Source organism: Magallana gigas, chromosome 1, assembly GCF_963853765.1.
Source record: "Magallana gigas chromosome 1, xbMagGiga1.1, whole genome shotgun sequence".
NCBI classification, from domain to species: domain Eukaryota; kingdom Metazoa; phylum Mollusca; class Bivalvia; order Ostreida; family Ostreidae; genus Magallana; species Magallana gigas.
Window position 1 is genome coordinate 14,401,425 of NC_088853.1, and position 10,179 is coordinate 14,411,603.

A 10,179-nucleotide genomic window follows, 5' to 3' on the forward strand; every position below is an offset into this window, starting at 1 on the left:
GGACAATTGATATATTGTATAAGGAAACAAACTGTCTTTGTCTTCGTTAAAGATAAAGGAACCTCTTGCAAAATTGTTAATATGTGTTTGTCTAAATGTGCTGAGGAAAGTATAGCAATGCGTGTCCATATTCAGAGGAAAAGTTGAAGCTTTTTTATGCTAGACCATGCCAGTGTTAATTTGCAACATATCCTCATAAGTAGGTTTGCTGATCATTGTCAGGCATACCACCACCCCCTCGCTACCCAGGCCAGGACGCATACCACCACCCACTCACTACCCAGGCCAGGACGCATACCACCACCCACTCACTACCCAGGCCAGGACACATACCACCACCCACTCACTACCCAGGCCAGGACACATACCACCACCCACTCACTCAAATATGTCTATTTTTTTAGCTTATTAATTCCTCCCATATTTATTTTCCTGTGTTGCTTTATTTACTGTAAAAAAAAAAGCAAATCATTTAACTCTTCCAAATGTTTTTCCAATGATTGTTATGAATTATTATTAAGAAATACTAAATGATACAAATGATATAATTTTTGAGAGAGAAAAATCATTAAAAGTCATGAAATGCATGAAAACAAACGAAACTTGAATTTAATTTTTATTGTTTTGTTTGTGTAGAATATGTTACTCTTTTAATATGAAATAAGAATGGCTTACCTATAATTTGCACACTTTTTTTTTACCTGAACAAGAATTCGATTTGCATGCTAGTGATTATTTCAATTCAATACTTTATGTTTTGATTTTATTTCTTTAATATTTTTTTTCTTTTTGTGCATGATATACTAATTCCTGTTGCTGAATGTCTTGTGCATGTAAGTAGCTGAGTCACTCAATATTTCACAAACTGTATTGATATAATATTGACATAATATTTAAATGCAGTCTGTCTTAAATTGAGTTAAACCAGAATAAAGGAGATCTAATTTCTTTGGGGTTTTTCAGCATTTGAACTTAGTATTGAGGTTGGAACAAACAAAATATTTTACTAAAGATGTATCTCTCAAGTAGTGATAAGTGACAAAAAGTTCGTTCTTGTTCAAGAAGTCGCTCGTTATATCCAATTCGAAAACAAATAAGAAAAATGTCAATTTTTGACTAATTTTGATTGAATTATTAAAAAAAGCGTCATTTCTGACGTCATAAACTGCCAGTGAGTGCATATAAATCAAATAAATAGGTGAAAAACATATTTTATATGAACTCTTTTATAAAATAACACAACAAATTAATGTATCTAAATCACTTTAAAAATAGCGAATTGTGGGGGCCAAATTTGACTAATATCATGTATAGTTCTTTGACGTCATGTATACAGAGGCATTCTGTTAATGAAATAAGTTTAGGTATACCTTAAAATTAGTCAGATTTTAAATAGTACGAACAATCGTATGTTTTCCTGCGCCGGAGTTCAATATAGTCTCCTTACGGAGACAGCCGAGAATCAGTCTATATTTAGAGGTCGCGTCATCAAGCTTTCACGTGACCTGCCTCTTGCTTGTCGGAGATTGAGCAATTGGTTGAACGAGACTAGAGTTCATTATTGCATAGATCCATACAATTTTTGAAATATTTCGATTACTGATACATAGTTTGATGGAATCAATTCTATTTTTAAATATTACACACAACATGATTCATAAAGGTTTTTTTTTCGAAATTCTTGTCGGAATAGCCCAAGAATTCATATTATGAAAGTGTAATAATTTATTTATTATTATTTGAATTATTATTTGAATTGTAATTATTTGAAGTGTAATTCAAATACAGATTATAAACTACTTGCCAAGCAAAATAACATATCGTTGATTTTAAAATAAATAATAATCGATAAAATCAACTCCCGTTAGTATTTCAGTACTTGATTTAATAAGGAAAGGAAATGTTGTGTAATACCATTAACCGCAAATCGTAATTTGAAGGCATAGCCCTCTTATTAAGACTGCATTTTAGTCAAATCCTTTATGAATGTGGTAATCTTTGTGATAAATTTTATTTCCTTTACCAAGGTTCAGAGATTCATGGTAAAGTTTAATCTGTCGTTTTTGGGTCAAGTTCTCTATCAGTGTATCAATCTTTATCGTGATGAATGGTCATTTCTCTACGAAGTCGTCTCTTCATGGTGAAATTCAAGTCTGTTCACAGACCTGCAGTGAAATTTAATCTTAAAATCTCTTTTTACTGAAATATTACACTGTCATTACATTCAAGTGAAAAATATCTGACTTCTGTAACACGCCAGAGTATTCAATGAAGCCTAAAAAGTATTCGTGTTGGCTAAATATTCTGATGTATAAGGTTACTGACTGATCGTAGGTCGACTCGGGTCACAGAATCGTGTATTTCTACGTCCAACACCGAATGAAACGAAATACGCAAACTGTGTCAACCATTGTTTACCTTAGTATCTATCTATCTCGATACTACTCGCCCTCAATTTTGAGTACTCTGAGTAGGGTGCGCTGCTTGTTAAAAGATAAAGAGAAGTGAAGTAGAGTAATATTTCAACAGAGTGAAAAGAGGATAGTAATATTATTACATCTTAGTGAAGATAAAAGAGAAGAAAAATAGTATTTACAATTAAAACACATAAAAGCACTTTTGCATAATTAAGGCCTGAGGTGGTTCAATTAACCCACTTCCAGTACGAAAAGTAAAGGAGTGAGTTGAGCGAGTAATCCTACCAGGGGGACGAGTTGAACTGAGGGAATGGCTACCAAGCCATGAATGATCTTGTACATAAGTACAAGTCTGGCATCAGCCCTCCTTAACTGTAGGCTTCTCCAACCTAGGGTATGTAGCATACTTGTTACACTGGATGTCCTGCTATAATCAGACATCACCCACCTCGCTGCTCTGCGCTGTACTGCCTCAATTTGGTTAGTATGTGTAGCCAAGTGCGGGTCCCAAACGGTGGCAGCATACTCAATCTGTGGGCGTATCATAGCCTTGTAAGACGCTGACCGAAGCTGTTGGTTCTTGGTTGGAATACTTCTACTTAGAAAGCCAAGGGTGCTGTTGGCTTTTTTGTAACCCGGCTGATGTCTGTACTCCAATTTAGGTCATCCGATATATCAACACCCAGATACCGAGCTGATGAGGTATTTTCTAACACCTGTCCATGTAGTATATATTTGGTACGGATGGGGCTTCTGGATGTTGTTACATTGATAACCTGGCACTTACTTGGGCTGAATTCCATATCCCTTGATTTTAGCTGATTCATTGTTAAATACCTTGATATCATAATTACCATTTTTTTTTATAAGAGAGTACCTTACCCTCAAACTATCTACTTAAAGACGTATCATATAACCTTTATTGGGGTATCAGCCTCACTCCTCTTTGTGTCATTTAATATGGGATATCCCTTTAGTCCTCCCTGTGTCATTTGAAGGGGGCACTCCCTACCTCTTATTGTTTTCTTCCCTAAGGCTATCCTATTACCTTTCCCATTGTTCTCAGAACAATAGCTCTATTGTTTAATACCCCCTGTATGGTCGTTATTACTACTTCTTTTATTTTAATGTAGTAGTATAGATATGTAAAAGTGCGCATAAGAATACGTTGACTAGTATTAAACTAATTTCATTGACCTGATAACGTTTACCTAGTTATGAGATTATGCGTATGACTACTGAAATAAACATCAATGATTGATTCACAGGCGCGTGACGTTATGACGTTAAAATTATTTCTGCTTATGCAAATATTCATGGAACATTAGCTTTATTGCGATTCACGTCATATGTCTTTCCTTGTGTTACATCAAACGGTTATTACTTAAACTAAGGACACACTATTCGAAAAGCTTTAGCTGTCACCCCCAATTCCCATTTTTCAACCCCCATATGTTGATTTAAATGAGAACCGTACCTGATATAAGGTTGAATAAATTAAACCTTGCTCCGGTATGCGACATTAAAGATATATAAATATTTTACAAATGTTCATGGCTTCGAGGGCGACAATATATGAATAGTGCGTGTTTAGGAGGGTAGCAGAAGAAACTGACACCCCGAGGAAACCATTGTCAACCGACGCCAAGCGAAGGTTGACATTGGTTTTTGAGGTGTGTCAAGTTCAACTGTTGGCATCTCAAATAGGCACTATTTATTTTTTGTAATACTGAATGTGTTAATTTTAGAGAAATTACTAAAACTGCTTTTATTATAGAAATGACGTGTTGCTAACGCTGAGGACAATAGAAAGGATTATCAACTGCGTCTAAACCAATCACATTTCAGTATTTAACATGAAAATATAATAAAACAGAATATTTGCCACGCTATCACAGAAAAGCCCTAGGGTGTTATGCAGCCCAATGCTTTCATCTTGTGATATTACACTTCAGGGTTTTCTTGTCACCGAGGGACGTCTATTCTGGTATTATTGCCGAAAAAAACCCCATGCAATATATGTTATATAATTTTTTAAACATCAATCAAATTTGTCTTACGAAATATTCATATGATTAACAAGTATATTTTTTTGAACATGTTCATATTTTACAAATCAATGAATGTAAAATGTTTTGTAAAAAGTCGACCGATGATTGTTAGTTTCAATAAATTTAATAATGATAATGTGCATTAGTGTTGCCGTTTTGGGCTGGCTGGAATTTTGGAATGCTGTTTTATTTTTCCCGAATTAACTTTTCTTGTTTTTCAGCACGTTTGAGTAGGAGTACTATAATTTTATTTATCATTTTTTTCTAATCAATTAAACAGTTAAACTACCACTAAATTTAAGACGAATCGTAGACGTTCTACATACATTTTGATTTTCTAGGAACTGTTTACATTTGCTTAGCAGTTTGAACGTCGAATCCAACGTAATTACTATGCCGAGTATTTGTACTTAATAACTGATAATCGTTTTGGGAGGGCAATTTAACTATCAGGCATTTTGTGTGAAAAAGAATTGTTTTCGGGAGGGCAATATAACATTTTCCGGCATGATTGAGCAGTTTTCGAGGCATAGAAATAAAATAACCTCATTTGTGACTTAATGAGAAAACTTAAAAGAAGTGTTACATGTGTATATCCAAATGGGACACAACATTTACAAGCATGGAGTATGGATCGTAATTAAGACCTCCGATTGATTACTAATAAAAGGGAAAAAAGTTCAACATATTTGTTGATGTGTAGAAATATTTAAGAGGTGTGCAGGTAATGAATGCAGAACGATTAGCATCATATAGATGCATATACACTAATTGAAAATATATTAACCGTTTTTCATGAATGTACCATAATCCACGAGGTGCAAAGAATTGTCAACATGCAAGTATGTAAGTAAGTAAGTAAGTAAATGATTTATTATAGTGACGTGATTTATAAACAAATATAGATACATGTATATTGTCTAATAACTTGATGAATAAACCCGGACCATCGGACCTACATGTCACTTTATAAACATGAATATACAAATAATAATAAGTTTACGCATTGTTATTTTTTTTTATACAGGATCAATTGTCTGCACATAAAAGCTGAATATGCAAATTTTGCAGTTTGTCTAGGAAAGTTAGATAAGAGAAAACCAGTGCAGTCTGACATGTTTAGTAATCGATTATTAAAACCAATACTTCGCGGTTCTAAGTTTCGAATAAGATGTACAATGTAATAAAAAATGAAATTCGTCTTCTATTGCTTTTACAGAACATATCATACAAAGCCCATCGTTTACTTCCACCCCCTAAATTGCCCTGTTTCTATTATAATAGGAAGAACACCACACCTAAATTGTGCTAATATAGATCTGTGAGGTTTGGGGTATGTCCATAATTGCTTGGATCTATACAGTTTTTGGAATATTTCGATAACTGCATGATAGTTTGATGGAAATAATTTTATCATAGTACATAACATGATTCACATGGGGCTACAATTAAATTATGGAATATTCTTGATGCAGAAATAAAACATTCATCATCTTTGTCTATTTGTCACACATTGGTTTCTACCGTCGTGACTAATTGTTCGGGGAAATTAGCTCAAGGATTAACCTGTGTCTAATAACAATAAACTTGCTTCCACAGCACCTGAATGAATCAAAATAAAATCCGTAAATCAAATTAAAAACTGTCTTTATTCGATTGCTGCAAGATGGAAAGTGTTTTAAAGAAAATGAATGAAATACATAAATAATAAAAGCATGTTATAAAATCAAAGAGATAACAAAAGTTCCGAAACACAATTAAAACAGATAAACAATAGACATAAAAAGAAATCAAAACAATATCGAGCATAACGCTTACCTAAAACATGATTCCTACGTGTGAACATTGTTGATTAATAATAAAATATCGAAAAATATGATAAAATAATGACTTGAACTTGTTTTGTAAATTTAGAGGAAAAAGTTTCTATTTTCGTTTTTGTGTACTCTAACTTATTAACTCCTCGCGCAGAAGAGTTCTATTTAGCAAGGCGCGGTAAAGTTAGTAAAATCTTTAAGGAATAAATTTTAGAGTAGTAATTGATACACAATAAGCATAATTTAAAATGTAGAATTAAAAGATTACAGTTATTTAATTAAGGCGGACAATTATTTAGCGAATAGCAATAACATTGAAGTAAAAAAAAATGTAAAAACTATCTTATTAATTGGATCAGGGTAAATTATTAAAAAAGAAAACCATTTCAAAAACATCCTTAATTTTAAAAAAATAAGTAATAAAAACCTTAAATGAAATTTAGCTTAAATAATAAAAAGAATAAAACAGTAATTTCAAGCTTACCTGAATGAATCAAAATAAAATCCGTAAATCAAATAAAAAACTGTCTTTATTCGATTGCTGCAAGATGGATAGTGACTTTGTAAAAGTCACTTACCATTGCGGTCAATCTACGGACTTTAGTTTTGACCAATCAGGTAACTTGTTTTAAAAAGGTTTACGCCCAATTTCGGCAAAATTTCTTTGATGCTTGATTAGCTAAGCCAAAGAAGGTGTTACAACAATTACTCGTATTTCCGCAGAGAAGGCAAGTGACAAAGACAGGATTAACTCGAAGCCGAAACAAAGTAAATAAGTTGTTATTTGAGGCCGAAATGAAATAAATAAGTTTATCTATGTGGAATTTCGAAGTGTCAAGCCAAAAGCGCAAAGGAATTTACATATGTACCTCCAAAGGAACCGAAATAAGAATGTTTTTCTTAGTATCTAACAGTTTCTGATTGGGAATGTCATCCTAAGTTTACAAAAGATGTGCGAATGAATTAGCTAACACAGAGAACAAAAATGTGTTTTTCAGAAAAATACTTAAAGGAAATTGTGAGAAATAGTAGATATTATTAAACTAAAATAAAATAAAATTTACTCATACATGAGGAAAATCATTATTGAATATTAGAATTAATCCAAAATATAAAATCAAAAATATCATGATTTATAAAAATTGATGATAGTCGATGTACAAACTGTGGGTCTGAATCTGAAGGTAATATACATTTTTTTCTTGAGTGTCCAAGATACATTCAATAAAGAGTTATACTTTTTAATCAATTTAATGACATTAATGTACCTTTTCATATTAACTATATTCTTTATGGTAGTTCTGACTTTTCATACAACTAAAGTTGTAAAACCGTTTCTTATGATTAGTTATATCATAGCTTCTAAGCGTTTTTGACTTCTTCTTACTTCTTACTTCTTATTTTTTTTTTTTACTGTTTCTTTCAAATGGGCTGGACCATGACATCAATATTCTATGTCTGTCTGTCAGTATGAATGAATGAGGTGGTGGGTTTATAAATGTAGGAATGAATGTGTTCATGTATATGCTAAACAACAAATTAACTTACAATTTATAATCATATGAAAAAAGTGAAGATTATTAATAATTATCAAATTATCCTTTGTCTTGAATACAAAAAATATCAATAATATGTCACTCTGTAAACTGGTAAATTATACTATATACTAAATTCTATGATTATTTTATAACACCACTTTTTGACTTTTATTTTGGAGAGGGTTTATATAGGCTTTGCCTGTTGCCTAATCCATCTGATAACTCAATAAAATATGTTTAAATTAAATTACATGGGGCTTTCTCGGAATTCTTATAGAATAGTCCGAGAATTCATATTCTATAAATGTGTGTAATTCAAATACATATTAAAAACTACTTGCCAAGCAAAATGACATATCGTTGATTTTAAAATACTAGTAAATGATAATCGATAAAATCAACTCCCGTCAGTACTCCAGTACTTTGATTAAGGTTTTGTTTTTATAAGGTGTTCTTAATATCATTCTGCACAAAGCAGCAAATTAAGCATTCAAACTATATCAAATACTTCTAGAGAAATGCGCCCAATTTGTATTCCACATGGAAAAACTGCGACCAAAAGGCTAATTTACGCATGCATGACAACAACTGTATCTCGATTTTGATCTCAACAAAGACTGACATTGAGTCAAAGTTCTAGAGCTTTTTGTAAAGAACTGCCCCAACACCATTGCGTGATTTTTGTGTTCAGGACTGTATGTGATTCACCGCGTCGTCGAGATTATGCGTGATAACAGCTGTATCTTAGTTTTGATCGCTACAAAGACTGAAATTGGGTCAAGGTTTTAAAGCTTTTTATACAAAAAGCTCTAAAACTTTGGCCAATGTCCCAACACTATTGTGTGATTTTTGTGTTGAGGAGGTCGTGTGATATCTGATATATATTATTAAGTCATTTTAAAGTAACAAAGACAAAGTTCATTATTCCGAAACCCAATATAATATTTATAATCCAATTTTAAGAATATCGAGAGAAATGTTAACTTGATACACGGTGAACGCTGCTGAAAAATCCTCACAGTATCTAAATTGTAGGTTAGGCATATGAGTAAACTATTTTTGATATAGAATTAACATATTTTTAAATGCGCGATTTGATTTTTCAAAATTAACATTTTATATAAACAGTTGGTACATGTGTCTGTTTTTTCATGTACAAAAAGACATGTATTTTTCTGTAAATGTTAGTTTCTAAACAAATGTTACGATTTTCTTATAAGCGTAAACTATTTTTGATATAGAATTAGCATATCTTTAAATGCGCGATGTGATTTTTCAAAATTAACATTTTATATATACTGTTCGTACATGTGTTTGTTTTTTCATGTACAAAAAGACATGTATTTTTCTGTTAATGTTAATTTCTAAACAAATGTTACGATTTTCTCTTTGATTTTTGTTTAATGCACATGGCAGATCACATGGCTTTCCCACATTACAAATCGGGGGTCGGACGTATTGTTTTGAATTTGTTAGAGTGTAATGGAGCGCTCGTCCATATTAATGGATATTAATAAATCATCATTAAAATTAATATTAAAAATACATTAAAATCAAATTACTATCACCGTTTCCTCTGCGTCAATCTTTCTGTCCGGCTGTCTGTCCCTTTTCAGTTTTCCACTCTTTTTTTCTTCATGCCTTTGAGGAATAAAATGAAACTTGCTGAATAGCTTCAAAATGTCAATTACAGATCAAGTTTACATTTTTGTAGCTTCTGGTTGACATATTTTCGAGAAAATTAATTTGTTGTATTCCAATTTGTAATGTTCGTGTCCGTTAACGGGTTCGGTTCACGTGTGTATTGAATATACGAGGCCAGTATGTGGCCAGTATTGATATCGAGCGCTACTTGTCCATTCCTTTGATCATTTCTAACAAACAAATAAATTCTGTAAAATAGTATCAAGCATTGTGTTGTAAATTTAATCGGCAGGTTTTTTTTGTATTATTACAATCGGGTTCGTTTTCGGGTTGGGCTGTTTATCTGTTTGGTTTGATTTGGGGTACAGAAGACGATAAGAAATGTTTTTGTGCATAACAGTGCATTGTTTTCACAAATTTCTGTCAGCGAATGGATTTAGCGAAATAACCGGAGATAAAATAAAAGCGTATTATTTTACTCACTTTGTATTTAATTTCGATATCAACTATATACATGGAGTTTGATTGTCCACTGTTCTTTTATTTCTTAATAATAAAGCATATCATCTCGTTTATAATACTTCTGAAATAGTTATATGCTCCGAAGGTTCCACATAATAATACAAACCGGTAGAGGGTCTCTCTCTCTCTCTATCTTTCTCTCTCTCTCTCTCTCTCTCTCTCTCTCTCTCTCTCTCTCTCTCTCTCTCTC

The 10,179-nt window shown here is 32.3% G+C and overlaps 1 protein-coding gene across 1 annotated transcript in view; it reads right to left on the reverse strand.

Moving 5' to 3' along the window:
• The window catches only part of LOC105331900 (sentrin-specific protease 5), a 36,326-nt gene extending 29,445 nt beyond the window's left edge, over positions 1-6,881 (reverse strand). The window contains exon 1 of the mRNA XM_066083735.1: positions 6,770-6,881. The gene's annotated coding sequence lies outside the window, so the exon portion shown is untranslated. The remainder of the gene's footprint in view (positions 1-6,769) is intronic.
• Between the last annotated feature and the right edge of the window lie 3,298 nt (positions 6,882-10,179).